Below are 16,050 nucleotides of genomic sequence, written 5' to 3'. Positions count from 1 at the left end.
GGGACGGTCCCCGATTGGGCACCTGCCTGATCAGTGGCCTTTAGGAGAAAAGAAACAGCGGGTGGTTAGATAACAAAACAAGAAGAATGCTCAGTGGTTAAGAGATGCTCTCCCAGAGCATCCAGGTTTAAATCCCAGCAACTACGTGGCAGGTCACAGCTGTCTCTGACTCCAAGATCTCTCACCCTCACACAGACATACATGCAGGCAAAACGCCAATGCATAAGTAAATAAATTAAAAAAAAAAAAAAAAAAAAAAAAGGAAGAGAGAGAGAGAGAGAGAGAGAGAGAGAGAGAGAGAGAGAGCGCGAGCGAGCGCCGGATGTGGCTTTCTGGAGGATGAATGTAACCGGAAGCAGCCATGCATTGGGCGGTGCCCGGCAGAGCCACTTCAGGGAACCATGCTGAAGGGATAGGCATTTCCACCATTCTTTGTTGGTCTCCTGTAGCCGCTTTGTCGCGAACTGCGTGAGGAAGACCCGGCCGGGTCCTCGGGACCTGAAACCTCCCGGAGCCGCAGTCTCCGCGCGGGCGGCCTGGGAAAGTCACAGTCACAGCGCAGTGGCGGGAACCGCAGCCCGGCGGCCCTGGAACCTCCCAGGTCAGAGGAGCTGCGGGGCTGGGACGCGGGAGGGAAGGACCGGGGTGCCCGCGGAGGTGCCCAGAAGACACAGCTTCCAAAATTCTGTTGTGGATATTTTTCTGTTGTCGATATGGTTGAGATCCTACGAAGTGGGGTGTGTCATGATATTTTCATTTATAGATGCCAGAATGTTGTCACCATATAATCTTGTGGAGCATCTGCAGCGTCTCTAATTTGCAAACGGGTTTTCTTTGATACTGTACCAGTTACAACGCTGCTAGAATTGTAATTCATCCATGGTTTCTTAACGCCCCTGGTCCACTTCTTGCCTATTCAATAGTGGCCTGTGGCCTGGGGAATTGGCTTCCCAGAGAGCTTTGTAGATATTAGTCATATGCTGAACCTTTGTAGATTTGATTGAATCAGAAAATGTACGTTACAAAGTTATGATTGTAAATATTAACATTTACTGGGCAAACTTTTACTCCCCATTAATTTTCCACCTGAGATGTATGCACTCTGTTGTAAACACAGAATCCCGAAATGTGTCTTCATATGCTTCGTTGTTGATATTACACCTTAGGTCTGAATGATGAATGAGGACAGACTGCTCCACGATGTGGTTGAGGAGAAGGTTTATTGTAGGTATGAGGGAGAAAATAGGCAGAGGCATCTGGAAGGGTCCATATGATCTGGTACATGAGAGGGGAGAGAAGAGGAGAGAGGGAAATGAAGAGAAGATGGGAGAGAGGTGGAGGCCAAGAGAGGAATCTGGAGCCTAGAGGCCAAAAGAGCACATAGCAAAAAAAAAAAAGTCCTCTCTGATATGTTAATTGGCACCTCAGTTAGCCATTTGTCCTGAGTTTTTTTGCCCCTGCCAAGGTCCAGGCAAGCCCAGGATACATGCTATGAGAAGATGTTATCAGGCCACACCATTTTTATAGATAGAAATCTCTTTATAGATTAAAACATCATTAGAAAGCACATTTTGAGTAATTATGCTGGGACACCTACATCAGAAAATGTCTCCTTGTTGAAGAAATGCACTCTGCCTTGTGCATGTGGCAAAAGTGTTGTGGTTTTTTTTTTGAATTTTCTAGACAGGGTTTCTCTGTAGCTTTGGAGCCTGTCCTGGAACTCGCTTTGTAGACCAGGCTGGCCTTGAACTCACAGAGATCCACGTGCCTTTGCCTCCCGAGTGCTGGGATCACAGGCGTGCGCCACCACCGCCCTGCAAAAGTGTTTTTTGTTTTTTTTGTTTTTGTTTTTTTAATTTCATGGTTCGTTGACATTCAGTGCTGTGACTGTGAACTTCTTGTAGGAGGAGTGGGAATGCCTAGACCCTGTTTCAGGGCTTTTTTCAGAGACCTCCTCTTGGAGAAGTATATCAGTCTGGGTTCTGAGGGTCAGAATAATTATCTTGCAGTCTCCCTTGCTCTTCCTCAGGGTTCCTGACAAACTACTCTGCATGTGTGTGAGCTTCGTGTCAATGAAGTTTCCCATCGGATAAAGTAAAGTGAAATACTCAGAGATAAAGAGACGTTTTTCGTGATATTTTCTCTCTCCTTCGTGTTTATCCTTTGGCAGGTGTTTTCTTCTTTCGTTTTTGTTCCATGAAAAGTTCCAAGTACATTCTGAAGAATCCCTTTCCCTTACATAAGTGTCACATTGCTCAGTGCGTTCTCCTCACCTGAGAATCAGAACAAAGAACCCTGCATGGTGAAGAGAGAGGAGACAGTAGCAAAGGATCCAGGTATGCCAGAAGGATTGAAGAAGGGGTGGGGTAGGTCTCAAGTGGAAACAGGAAGTTGGTTTTGGTAGATTCTATTTCATTAGTGATTATGGAAAATTTCACTGAGATAGTCTTAGATGTGGTACTGAATTTGCCATTGTTGGTTGTGTCAATTGTTCTCAGTATTTGATGAGTTATGAGTCTCTGACATAACTGTTGCCTCTTGAAACCAAAGTTTCTTTGACCCAGGCTGAAAGCAGCACCCCAGATATGGGAGTGACCTGAGTTATTTAAAGGCAGGTTGAGTATTGTACATGTAGCAAATATCAGTAGTGGCTCCCTGCCTAGGGCCTGTGACCTTCAGTATCATTGCTTTTGGCCAGGTTCCCAGTCTATCCATGTATTTTCTTCTGTGGAGCTGGCCTGATATTGAACCAGAAAACCTGGTACCTATAGAAGAGTCTTCTTCCTATGACACCAGTGGGCATGCCTTGCCTGACAGATTGGGACTATTGCATAGAGGATCCAAATCTGGTTATGGCCATTGATAACTGTGCCCCCTGCCCCATCCTGCATAGCAGTTTTTGACAAAATGAATTCTAAGACCAGGGAGTCCAAGGTATCTGTAGACAGTGTGAGTGGTCTGATCTGAGCCTTCTCAAGAAGGTCCCCTTGCTTTCTGACTCTCCTATGTTGTGCTCTTTAAACTTTTCTCTGTCTTTCTTGACTGATGCCCTGGGTTGAGTTAGTCCTGATTCAAGTGGAATAATTCAAGTTGTCCTTCTTTTGTACTGTTTGGTTTAGCTTTGTGTCTCCATGTTTATTGTGCTGAGGTACGTTTCTCCTGTTCTCACATTCTGGAGAGCTTTTTTTTTTTTTAAAATAAGATATTTATTGACAGATAATTCACATAGTATACAATTTTCCTGTTTGCACAATTTGATTGACTTTAGTCCAGCATCCTCATAGGCCCATGACACCATCACTACTTCTTGTTTTAGAACATCGCTGTCTAAAATTTCTTTCTTTCCTTTTTTTTTTTTTTTTTGAATTCCGAATGCCGGTTATTGAAGGAGGGAAGAGGTCTTAAATACAGGCTTACAGCACAATGGGAGAACCCCGGAGGGCAGAAGGTCGATTCAGATGTTTTATAATCTTACATCTAAGCTGTTAACACCCAATATGCAGGATACATAGACAAGGAGCTTCCCTTAAGCATTCTGGAGGGTGGAATCTTGCAGGGAATTAGCATAGGGAGGATATCAAGGTCAAGGTCAGCAAGCAAGGCAAGAGTTACCCAAAATGGGGTCCTGGGCCCTACAGCCCCCCCCCCCCTTTACTAAAAAATGAGCTTCTGACTTAGGTTGCTTGGGGCATCAGCAGGTCATCTTACCTGTCATGGAGATGCCTGTCTAGGCCACATAGGAGCTCTATCTTAGGTTGGTGAGTGCCCCCCCAGGAATTACCTGTCTCTGAATACTCATTATCATACAGGCTTAATTATGTGAGAGCTGCAAAGTTAACTGTTGCCAAACATCTCTAAGTGGCACTGGGCTTGCGATCTGTGTGTTTGACATAGAAAAGACCAACAGAAGTCTTAACCCACCCATAGCCAGTAGGCTAAAGACAATTGAGCCATTCCCTTCCTCAACAAACCTTACTGCAAATTGGAGTCCTTGTAAGATGGTATCCCAAAAGCAAATGGAACTTAAGTTTGTAAATTTATAACTTTCAAAGCCAATCGAAATGTATATAACTATTGACCTAAATTTGTCATGCCCAATAGAATGAAAGATTAACTAACTGTGGTAGCTACTTTTGCTGCCAGGTTCTCCACTGTGCCAGCTATAGTAACCAATTATGAAATGGCAATCCCAGAAACAGTAGTAGCGGTGGTTGTCACTGTTATAACATCAACAAAGGCAGCAGCAATGTCAAATTCTCTTCTGGAGCATGTGGGTATCCACTGGCATGGACACAACTTAAAGTGCTTCATGTTTTTTTTTGTTTTTGTTTTTTTCCAGAGCTGAGGACTAAACCCAGGGCCTTATGCTTGCTAGGCAAGTGCTCTACCACTGAGCTAAATCCCCAACCCCGTTCTTGAGAGCTTTATACTAAGCAATTGTCATATTTTACCACAAGGCTTTTATGTATCTGTTGTTACAAATGTGATACTTTCCCATAGGCCTTTCATGGATATGCTGACATGGTTGTGTGTCGTCTCTCACTGACTCTACATATTTTGTGTCTTGAATTGATTGGCTTTTGGATGTTGAAGCATTCTTGCATCCCTTGACTGAAATCAACTCGAGTTCCATTTCTAAATCCATTAGAGAGAATCTCTTCATTAATGTCCATTCTTGCAACTTGCCTAGGGTTTTTCTTTTGCAAATGTTTTTCATTCTCATCTGCCATTTGTATCAATGTAAAGCCAGCTTTTAGTGATGACGGTCTGTCATTTCTTTTTTTCAATTTTTGGCAGTCTATTTCTATGGAGAATTAGTTTAGGCATTTGTAAAGGAATTAGATAAAGAAGGGGACCGTTGCAGAGCAGGGATTCCCTACTGGGCCCACATTAGGCACATACCACCCCAAAACACATTTTTTTCACAAATCTTTTATTAAACAGGAAAGAAAAATTAAAATGACTGCTTTTTGACTCATGCAGAAAAGGGCAGCAAATGACCTTGCAGGTGGAATTCTTGAAAAGAGAAGAAGGAGAACTCTGTGTTAGAATGGGCTAGGATGCAGTGGTAAAAACATAGAGGATGAGGGAGAAGGGGAAGGGGTCAAGGGTAAAAGGACAGGGATATTTGTCCTTGAGGGACATAGGACTGCCTCTGGATAAATGGGATGCAGAGGTGGCACATAGGCAAATGGCAGTTTATAAAGGTAAACAGAGGAAACCCCATGATGAAATGCAACGTTTAATATTAATTGGGCATGTTTATTAGGTGAACCAAAGGAGGCTTCTGATTGTTGATTCAATGCTTCCATAAGTGGACCTTAGAAGAAAACCTCAGGAGGATGAAGTGGCCAAATAAAGGAGTAGACCTTGGTGGCTAGCTTTAGGGATGTAATCTAATGATTTTTAGCAAGGTGGAAGGAATGGGAGAGAAGGGCAAGGCCCTCCAGAGGCACATGTTCCAGTGGGCTAGTGTCCTTTCAAAGAATTCAGTGCTGAATCTGTCCAGTCCTCAGGCACTGTTAGAGGAAATTCTGACTGCTTCAGTTTCAGCACTTGCTTCTTTTCTGGCCTAGTTTTATGACATAGGAGTTTGAATTGTTTGCTTGTTTCTAGGAAAGCATCCTTTTCTTCTTGAATTCTCATTCATTTTGTATCACTTTCCACAGTACTCCACAAGGAAACATTGAGGTCATTGACATATATGGATGGCATTGTTCCATTTTCAGATCTAATTCTGTGACTTTTGGAGATCCACTCTCTTATTTGGATTGGTAAAGAATGGTTTGTCACTATTTGTGTCTTTTTACTGCAAGAATTCTGGCATTGACCCCTTGTATCCTTCTTTGAGTCTCTATATCATTAATTTCTACCCTGGATACCCAACTCTCCAAAACCTCCACACTAATCAGAAGGGTCAAATTTCCTCTCTAAATGAGTACTAATAGCCCAACAGGATTTGAAGTCGAATGAAGGGGTGCCAGTCAATTTTCCCCTAAGTAACACTGAAAAACTCTTATCTGTGATTCACATTTGAAGTATAATGAGAAACAGCTCACCTTGATTGCAGCAGATTGCAGTTGGACGTCTAAGGTCCCTGAAGGACATGCATATTCTTCTCTGAGGAGACTTGACTGCGTGTGGTGCTGTTCACTTGGAGCATTTGTTCCTGCAGCATTTCACCTTAATCCCCTCACTGCTCTTGAATTCCATGTTGCTGCTGTGAATTCCACTGATTGTCTCAGGGAACCATCTTCAGAATAGACACATTCAGTTTCTATTGCTGCTTATCAGGTCCTTCTCCTTCTGTCAGTTTTTTGTTTGTTTGTTTTTTTGTTGTTTATTTTTTTATTTTTATTTTTTATGGTGTGTCAGTTTTAAAACAATGAATTCTCCATTCCTGTGTCTTCTGGTTTCTGCTCTGTAGGCTCAGTGAAGCTGGTGAATTATGTCTGTTTTCTTCCTTCAAATTGATAATTTCTCATCTATTGCTTCATATTGTAGATATAAGAGCTACAAGATGTTTTCCATTTTATTGTTTTAATAGTCTTGATATTATTACTATCCTTATTCATTTAGTTTTCATTCTTCTTGCTTAGCTCATTGAATACCTTTTGAATTCTTAGTATGATAAATATCCACCATTGATTTGAGAGATTTTGGTATTTTATTTATCTAGGTCCTTTGAACAGTTTTTGACTATTGTTTAATTTGATCATAAGAAATTTGGAGCTATTTGTTATTTCTATATGATGAAAAAAGGTTAGAGCAGTTCTCCCAAACCATGAGAGGTAAACATAGCCTCCATCCACACAGTGACCAGGATGATCAGGTAGAATGATGGTAGTATTAAATGACATCTCTCTCATTATTACTCTAAAGTACTTGAGCAGTAGCAAGGAAAGAAACCGTCCAGTAGTCCATTAATTATCAAGAAAACTATTTCATATGAGATTAAATATAATGTCAGTGTAATAAAGTGCTATGTATACACTTATGCCATGGTCATGAAAACGTAGTAATAGTATTATGAGATTCAGAATGAGTCCTTAATTTTGATACATGCATTAAAATATGTATATATTTATATAATTATATGCACATATGGGTATTTGTATATATGCCAGGATTCTCATCTCATACTTTTTTTTTTTTTTTTTTTTTTTTTTCAAGATAGGGTTTCTCTGTGTAGCTTTGTGCCTTTCCTGGAACTCACTCTGTAGTCCAGGCTGGCCTCGAACTCACAGAGATCCTCCTGCCTCTGCCTCCCAAGTGCTGGGATTAAAGGCGTGCACCACCACTGCCTGGCCATCTCATACATTCTTACTTGCATGTCCAACTACAAAGTTGATCACCAGAGAGGAAACCTGTAACAGCCTGGAACTGAGGAGTGTCACTGTAATTGTATATATTACTAATTGGGAACCTGAGAACTGCTTGTTAAAATACCAAGACCCAGTTCTATTCATGTTCAGGAAGATAGGTGATAGGATTTTGAAGGACCTTATCTCTATGAACAGTTTCTTCTCTCTGGAAGTCATCAGGAAGTTTCTGCCATGCCTCCTCGATGATTCTGCCTTGACATTGTCTAAGACAATGGTTCTCAACATGCTAGTCGAGACCTCTTTGCAGGGGGTTGGGGGTGGTGGTGGTGGTGGTGGTGGTGGTGGTGGTGGGGTGGTCAAACAACCCTTTCACAGGAGTCACTTAAGACCAATGGAAAATCCATTCCTCAAGATCTTAGGAACTGAGGCACCAGACCCATATCCATCTCCAGACATGGCTGCCCACATGGAAATATATCCACATATGAGTATGCAGAACATTTTAAAGTCACACAGCTTTAGGAAAGTTGAGAAACACCTGCTTTGAACATTTAGCACACAGACATTCCATTTAAAGACATATGGCCTGAGTTATAACATTCTACCTATCAATGAATGCATTCATTTGGATTCCAAGGGATCAATATTCTTACACAAATATGTGTACACAACTTAGAAAACAGGTCCACATTGAAAGCAGCAGTAAAACAGAAAGATACATTGTATCTAAGTGAACTGTATAGCCTTCTTAGATGATGATAAGAATGACTAACTAGATCTCATAACCAGTTTATTATTATTTTGAGAAAAAAACCGTGATATTTGGCAGATAGAGGTGTATGTTCTCTAAGACAATATGGCACACGTGGTAAATACATGTACTATACTACCAGGTAGAATGGAGTGAAATGTGACCCAAGGGTCAGATATTGTATTCTAGTGTGATGGTTAAAGAAACTATTTTATGCTAGGCGTCTGCTTTGGTACCCACTAGACATTTATCTCTGACCCCAGTCCCTAGAAGGTAAGTTCCCAATAACCCTGACTGTGTGACCGCCCACTCCACTCACCCAAAGATGAACAGACATGACTATGTTTTAGGATATGACTAACTGCTTTTTTTTTTTAATTGTAACTTGCAAAACAAATACCCAAAGATTGTTTTGAGTTGCTGTAACCATAAATTTGCCAGAACAGAACAGTTTCTGCTTGCTTGCATAGACATTGAAAGTCTTCTTGTGGTTTCTCTTTGCAGAAACCTTCCTGTTGCTGTTTATTTGTACCCTACGTGAAGATGTGTTGCTTTGATTGTTTTAATAAAAAGCTGAACAGCCAAGAGCTAGGCATGAGAGGTGGGATTTCCAGGTAGAGAGAGGAATCTGAGGCACACAGAATTCACCAGCAAGCCACAGAGGAGGCAGGAATTCAGCATGGAGGAGAAATAACGAACCACATGACAGAATGTAGATTAATATAAATGGGTTAATGAAGAGATTGCATTTATTGTTTTATTATTCAATAAAACTCAGGAATGAGATATTGGGGGAAAAAAGACTGATAGATCTACAGAGCAATGGAGAAATGATTGGCTGAACCTGCCTCTCTATGTTTTCCTTATGAAAAAGAACATGAATCTTTCCAAGCCCCTCTGTATTCCTTCCTGTGTCTCTTTATCTTAATATGGGTCCACCAAAACCTCTATGGTTAATTCTACTCAGCCAATTGGTAACTCTGCACGCTGATTCAAGGTCAACTTTATTGGCGGTCTTGGAGTATCACAGTGCGATCAAAATATTCCACAAGTTAATTTATGTTATAAGAGCTAGTTGGGAACAAGCCTAAGCTAAGGCCAGGCTTTCATAATTAGTAATTCGTCTCCATGTCATTATGTAGGAGCTGGTGGTCCAATGAAAATCCAACTACACCATCCTCATACTCTTCCTGCATGGCAGTCTCAAATTTGGCTGGAGATTGTTCATCTTGCTAGCATCTAATCAATAAATAATTGGATTAAGTCTGTGGTCTTTTGCCAGGGATCACAAACTCCATATCCCTAGGTTTTGTCTGCTAACCTACAACTGCTGATAGCAATGTGCACTGGTGGGAGATTTTAGAGCCCCTCAAACCTTTGCTCAAGAAGTGACTAGTCGGGAAATGTGAGTGTGTGTTTATATTGGAAGTAATTTTCTGTTTATTTGGAGAAGTTAACATCTTCCTCTGCCTTCTTCTGTCATTGTGAAAGTCGTCCTTTTCCTGGGCTGTGAGCTTATGAGGCTGTCATTTAAAACTTCACTCAGCTCATGATGCCATAGGAAGAACACAGTATGGAATTATCCATTCATGATGCGTTCCTGTCTCAAGGCTGCATCATGGTTTTGAGGCTTTTCTTCTGAACTCATTTCATGAGGGGAATTATTGTCACCTGCCTCTTACTACACAGCCACCGCCAATCTTCCAATACCCAGTATTGTCTCTGTTTATAACGCCATTGAAAGCTCTTGTTCCCATCCCAAGGTCTTTTGTATAGAGAGTTTGAACATCATAGGTTCGTTTACTTCAAGCAGCTCTTTGTATCGTGTGTATATTAGGCCCTTGTGTGAAGAAAGCCTAAGTATTTATTTCACTTTCTTAGCTACCATTCGTTCTTTGTGTACTTTCCTGACCTGCACAGCTTTATTCTTGGTTAATTTCTGTGTTCCTGGAATCTCTTTCAGGGTGTGTTGGCTCATTTCAAAATAATTTAGAATTTATAATCATGTTTTCCTCTAGCATTTTTTCATCACTTCAAGTTTTCCAGGAAGTTCCTTGATCTAGTTAGTGTTGATTTTTGTGATCTAGTTAGGGTGAGAGATATGGATCTAATGTCACTTGTCTACACATGGGCAATCATTTCCCCAGCTTTGAATGTTCAAAGGGCTCTCACTCTTCTTTGGTTCATTTTTTATGTATTTGGCTCACTTGATCATTTTGCTTTGTGTTTCTTTTTGGGATCTCTGTTCTGTTCAATAATCTATGGTTTGTTTGTTTTTAATGTAGTACCATACTGTCTTTGTTATTGTGCCTCCAAATTATAATATATGATCAGGTCTTGTGATACCCCCAGTACTACGTTTATAAGAATAATTTTAATATTTGCAATTTTTCTGTGTCCATATGACTGTTTCTATATCTACTTTTGTGGAAAATGTCAGTATTTGCTTATTGGATTGCACCAGTCCACTCTTAATAATGTAACCATGTGCAGGATAGTTTTTTGTCAGCTTGACATAAGTTATCAAGAGAGGAAGGAATCTCAATTGAGAAAATGCCTTCATAAGGTCTGACATAATTCTTAATTAGGGATTGATGGGGCAGGACCCACCCTGTTGGGGATGGTGGGCTGGTGCTGCTTACTTGTATGAGAAAGTAGGCTGAGCAAGCTATGGGAAGCAAGCCAGTAAGCAATACTTCTCCATGGCTTCTGCATCAGCCCTTGCCTCCAGGTCTGGCTTGTTTATATGTTCCTGTCCTGAATTCCTTCAATGATTAACAGCAATATGGAAGTGTGGGCCAAATAAACTCTTTTCTCCTTGACTTGCTCTTTGATCATGATGTCTCATTGCAGCAATAGAAACCCTTGCTAAGACAAACCATATACAGCATTTTAATCATCAGTCAGTGTTTACAGAAGTCTATTTCTTTATGTATTATTACTTTTCATGTTTTAGCCTGAGTGCCTTAAAATTTTCTTCATAGAAATGAATTCATCATTACTTAATGTTATTCCTAGATCTTTTGGAAACAATCTGAATGGCTTAAATTTATAAATTTCTTTTCAAATTGTTACTATTAATATATAAAGTAATTATTTTCTGTGTTAGTTTTGTACTTTTCTGTAATATGTGAAGCAGTTAGTGAATCTAACATTTTCCTGTGGTGACTATGGAAAGTTTTTGTGTGATCACATCATCATTCAACATCATTCAAATGGAATTTGGTGCCTTTACTATCTGTTTTTTCTTAACGCTTATTCATTTTTTTCCCCTGGCACACTTATGCCACTAGATTCAATAAGACTGGAGAGCACATGTTGTTTTACTCTCCTGTTAGTTTTCCTGCTAATGTTGCTCGTTTTTTTTTTTCTCTGCACTGGACTATTGGCTTCAGTGTAACATTTCTTGCTGTGTTCCATTTCTTCCTGTTTCACTTAGGAGTTTATCATAAAAATCTCCTGAAGTTTGTCTTGTAGCATATCTGTTTCTACTGGTATTTTCATATCATAGAGCTTTTATTCACGATTTGTTTTTTTTTTTTAATATCATTGTGGGTAATGTTAGGGGTAGGTAATTTACTTTCTTTTAGTTGGAAATGGTAGTTTGCTGGTTTTGTGTGTTGGAAATAATCTGGTACACCCTAGCTCTCCTAACCATCTGCTCCTTTTATAAAATGCCTTATTTTTTGGGTTGTCATGACTAATTTCTCTGTAATTCCAGTGCAGCTTGAGTGGATGACCTTTGTCATTTTATAATCCACTTCGTATGACTTTCCTTCATGAATTTTAAGAGCTCATGTTTTGGGGAGCAATGATAAGAATCATAGATTCTCTTTCACCACTCTAAATATACCCTTCCGTGTTCTCCTGTCTTTGACAAGATTTCTGATATCATTTAGGTTTTTTAGTCTTCTTACGTGGTTTTGTATTGACTGTAATAGAGTTGTATTAATTTTAGCTTTGTTTTTTGACACCTTGATGTGAAATTTCAACAAAATTCCATTCTCTGTTTCTGAGACAGAAACTCAGAGAAGAGCAACAAGAAGAATGAATGCTTCTGTGGTTAATGCTCCCCAGGTCAGTGTCTTTTTCACATTTCTTTGAAAACTGCTTTTATTATAGAAACCATTCAAGATTTTGGTTCTCTACCACTGGCAATGTTTTTGAAAGTTATTTTGCCTTATTTATCTGTTTTTTCTTCTTTTATATTCAAGTTTAAGTCTTTAAATCTTTCACCTATATAGCAGAGACTTGTCCAGTTATATTTTCACTTGATTGTATACTGTGAGGACATGAATTTCCATGGATTGAAGAATTGAATTTCTAAAAGAGATGTTATTGTAAATGACACTCAAAGAAATATATTGATGCCCACTTTCTACATGGGATGAACATGTGTTCTTTTGTATTAGTGAGGAAGGGAGGTCTCAAGTGCCACATAGCTGGCATTCTGGAATGGTCAGTTTTGCAGAAATAGGCATGTAGTGTGAACATTCCAATACATGGACCTTTTTACTGACATCACTGAGAAATTTATAGAAAAGTAGAATTTGAAGCGACTGCTTGCCTTGAACCCTAATAGTATTTCAGCATCCTAGAGAGCACAGATGACAGAAGTAATATGTGGCTTGCTCTTGCCAGAAAATTGATGTGCCTATGAGCAGATGAAGGTTGCAGTATTCTGGTTTCTGTTTTTGCCATGTTATGTCACATTGATGATGAGTGTGTTGACACCTGAGATGTAATTGTTTCAGTAGAGATTCTGTTTAAAGTTCTGTGGTTAGCACTGCTGTCTCTACCTTTGTATGGCATCAGGTGGAATATGGTAGTGAGAATTTTCTAGAGAGTATTTATTTGGTGCTGGACATAAACCCTCAATTTTCAAACATAAACGAATGTCTCTCTTAATTACTTTTTTCTCTTCTTTTGGAGAATGAAGGCTCTCTCCAGCCTAAGTTTTTCCTCTCCCTGAAGGTTTGTATTATACAGGGACAAGTTCTGAAGAATTGTGTAAATGTTTCTATATCTTTACAATAGTACTTTGAGTATATGAGGGTCTATCTGCATATTTTATGTATATTGCATGATTCATTTTGCCCTTAGATCCATGATGTCAGCACCAAACCCTTGGCACTGATGTCAGAAAATATAGTTAGTTGTCATGTGTGTAGAGAGAATTAAATTAGGTGTCTCTGCAGGTATAGCAAGTGTCTTTTACCTCTGAGCCATGTCTTTAGGCTCTAGATTTACATTTCTGGTACATACTTGTGACAGTATATAACCCTAGGTATTCTAGTTTTGAAAAATGAAGGAATAATCACAAATGATACTTATCTATGATAGAACCCAGTTAGATAAATGAGCTCAAATACTGAAGAAAAAATAAAGTTAAAATGAAAAGATTTCAATTTTCAATTGATTCAATTCACAATTAGTGAAGTTAGAATATTTCTCATTGTATTTAATCCATTTGTTTTTATAACAGAAAGTGTTTCTACTTCATCTGAATGCACTGTCACAGATGGCATCTGTTTACACATATATATTGAATTATTTTGTAGTGAAACACTTTATGGAATTCATGAAATTGTTATTATCAGTATTGTTTGTTTCAATTTTTAGAAAATTTAAATAACATTAATGTCTAATTCTGATTTTTCTCTATTTCATGGTTGTAAATATTTCTCAAAAAATGTCTTCATAAAGAATTTGATTCTATGTGTTATTTGAAACATTGGATGTATGCAATGATTTTACACTCCTTACTCTCAAGGAAAAACTAACTTTTAATTCATCTATGAATTATGCATTCCATATTCTACCTCTTTTTTTCTAGAAAGGGTGCAGCATTTTACTTAGGCCTCAGGATCTCAAGTGGGCATTTTATAGTAGAGTCAGGTGAATCCAGCTTCAGACAGGGTTAATCTAGTGTCCCTTTTGAAGCAATGTCAACAGTTGTATAATTTGAAGTATAACTTTACTCTCTGAGATGTGACACTGGGATTCTGTTTGCTATCAACACATACTTCATAAAGGTACATTTCTGCATCTAGACCTCAAATGTGTATGTTATATTCCCTAAAAGTTTGCTGATTGCACGACTAATATGTTATGCTGATTTCACAGAGATAGACAGTACAATAAAGACAATATTTTAGAAAGTATCTTTGTTAAAATTAAGGTGCAATTTCATTTTATGAATTTCCATATATTATTACCCTGAAAGTATGTGTGTGTACTATGCATGACTCCTGCCCATAAGGTTCATCAGTGAGCACTGGGTCTCATGGATCTGAGATTAAATTCTGTTTTGTAGTGCCATGAGTATACAGGGAACCTAACTACATTTTCATGGATTTTAAGACCTGATGGACTGTAAATTGGAGACAAATTTTTCAAATATAGTGATTGTGGCAAATCTTTTATCTGCTACTCGAGTCTTAGAAAACATCAGAAAATTCATGGAAGAGAGTGACCTAATGTATGGAAACAATGTAGTAATTCCTTCTGTCCATTGTCTCTGAAAGATAGCAATGCAGTACTTCTCTAAAACATCATCATGCCTCATGTATATCATAAACATGTCTCTTCAGGTCTCCTTCACCTAAGAAATCATTTGTCAAGCATCCCATGGTAAATAGGTAATTTTCCATGGCAGGGTTTGTTATCATTCAGGGATGTGGCTGTGGACATCTCCCAGGAAGAATGGGAATGTCTAGACTGTGCTCAGAGGGCTTTGTGCATAGATGTGATGTTGGAGAATTATAACAACCTACTCTTTGTGGGTAAGAATTCTCTTCTTGTAGAATTTCTGATTCATCCTTTTTAGTTACTTCATGTATATATAAACTCTCTGTACCTAGAGAATCCTAGAAATGAGGAAAATTCTTGTTACCAACAGAACTTTTTGATGGTGCTTCATTTATATTTGTCTGTGTTCTCTAGAAGAGTAACCAATGTGATATTCTCCATGATCTCTTTGCCCCCTTATCTAATATATAAAGAAAATTTCAAAGTTCAAAGAATATTGAATATTCAGAGCAAGGAAATATATAACAGTACCCGTAGTAATTAGACTATATTAATTTTACTACTGTATTTTACTCTTCACCTATATCTGACTATAAACAATAGAAAATGTTTTAGAGAAAGATGTGTTGGTTTTGAGAATGCTGTTTTTGTGTATTTATTTTTGAGATGTACTTGCCATGTCTACTACTGGCACAGCATGATTTTAATGTGGAGGCTGAAGCAGGAGGACATGGTGAGTGCCCTGCCAACCTGGGTTATATTGTGAGTTCCTAGGTGACCATAGCTGTACTGTTGTGCTGTGTCTCAAAAACATAAGAAATGTTCTTTATATGATCCTTCACAGAGCTTCTTTCTGGAAGTTCTTTACTGCTCAAACCTATTTGTCTTACCAGCTGCAATTTACAGCATTTAGATAAGAATGAGAAGGCTGCATGGCTCTGACCTAAGTCTTCTACATATGTATGACAGTTGTTTAGTTTGGCTGTTTGTGAGACTCCTAGAATACCATCAGGGCCTTTCCCTGATTCCTTGGCTTCATATTGGGAACTGTCCTCAGAGTGGGCTGCTTCACCCAGACTTAACACAAAGGGAGGAGCTTAGTCCTACCTAAACTTGATTTCCATGCTCTGTTGACACCCATGGGAGGCCTGTCCCTTTCAGACCAGAAAAAGACAGGGAGAAAGGGGAGGTGGGGAGAGGGAACATGAGAAGAGGGGGGAGGGGAAACTGCAGGTGAGATGTCAAATAAATGAAAACATTTAATAAAAAGGAAAAAAATGAGAAGGCTATTATTGTTCCTGTGCTTATAGATCAGATTGGAATTATTATGAACATCCATTCAATGATTGTGAAACAGAAAAGTCCTTTATTAAGAGCTATGTACCTGAAAGTTAACTGTTTATCTGTCATAGAAAACTAAGAAAACATCAGTTATTGAATCTG

General features: G+C 39.0%; 1 long non-coding RNA gene across 1 annotated transcript; it reads left to right on the top strand.

The window, feature by feature from the left end:
* The first annotated feature begins 355 nt into the window (after window positions 1-355).
* LOC118576641 lies at window positions 356-15,775 on the top strand. The gene is made up of 4 exons (XR_004943963.1): window positions 356-601; window positions 2,171-2,336; window positions 12,098-12,153; window positions 15,274-15,775. It is a non-coding gene; the product is annotated as an uncharacterized LOC118576641 (long non-coding RNA).
* Window positions 15,776-16,050: the final 275 nt, after the last annotated feature.

The sequence above is a fragment of the Onychomys torridus genome, unplaced genomic scaffold, assembly GCF_903995425.1.
Source record: "Onychomys torridus unplaced genomic scaffold, mOncTor1.1, whole genome shotgun sequence".
In the NCBI taxonomy this organism is placed as follows: domain Eukaryota; kingdom Metazoa; phylum Chordata; class Mammalia; order Rodentia; family Cricetidae; genus Onychomys; species Onychomys torridus.
Note: the sequence above shows the minus strand (reverse complement) of the source record. Positions and strands in the feature narration are given on the sequence as shown.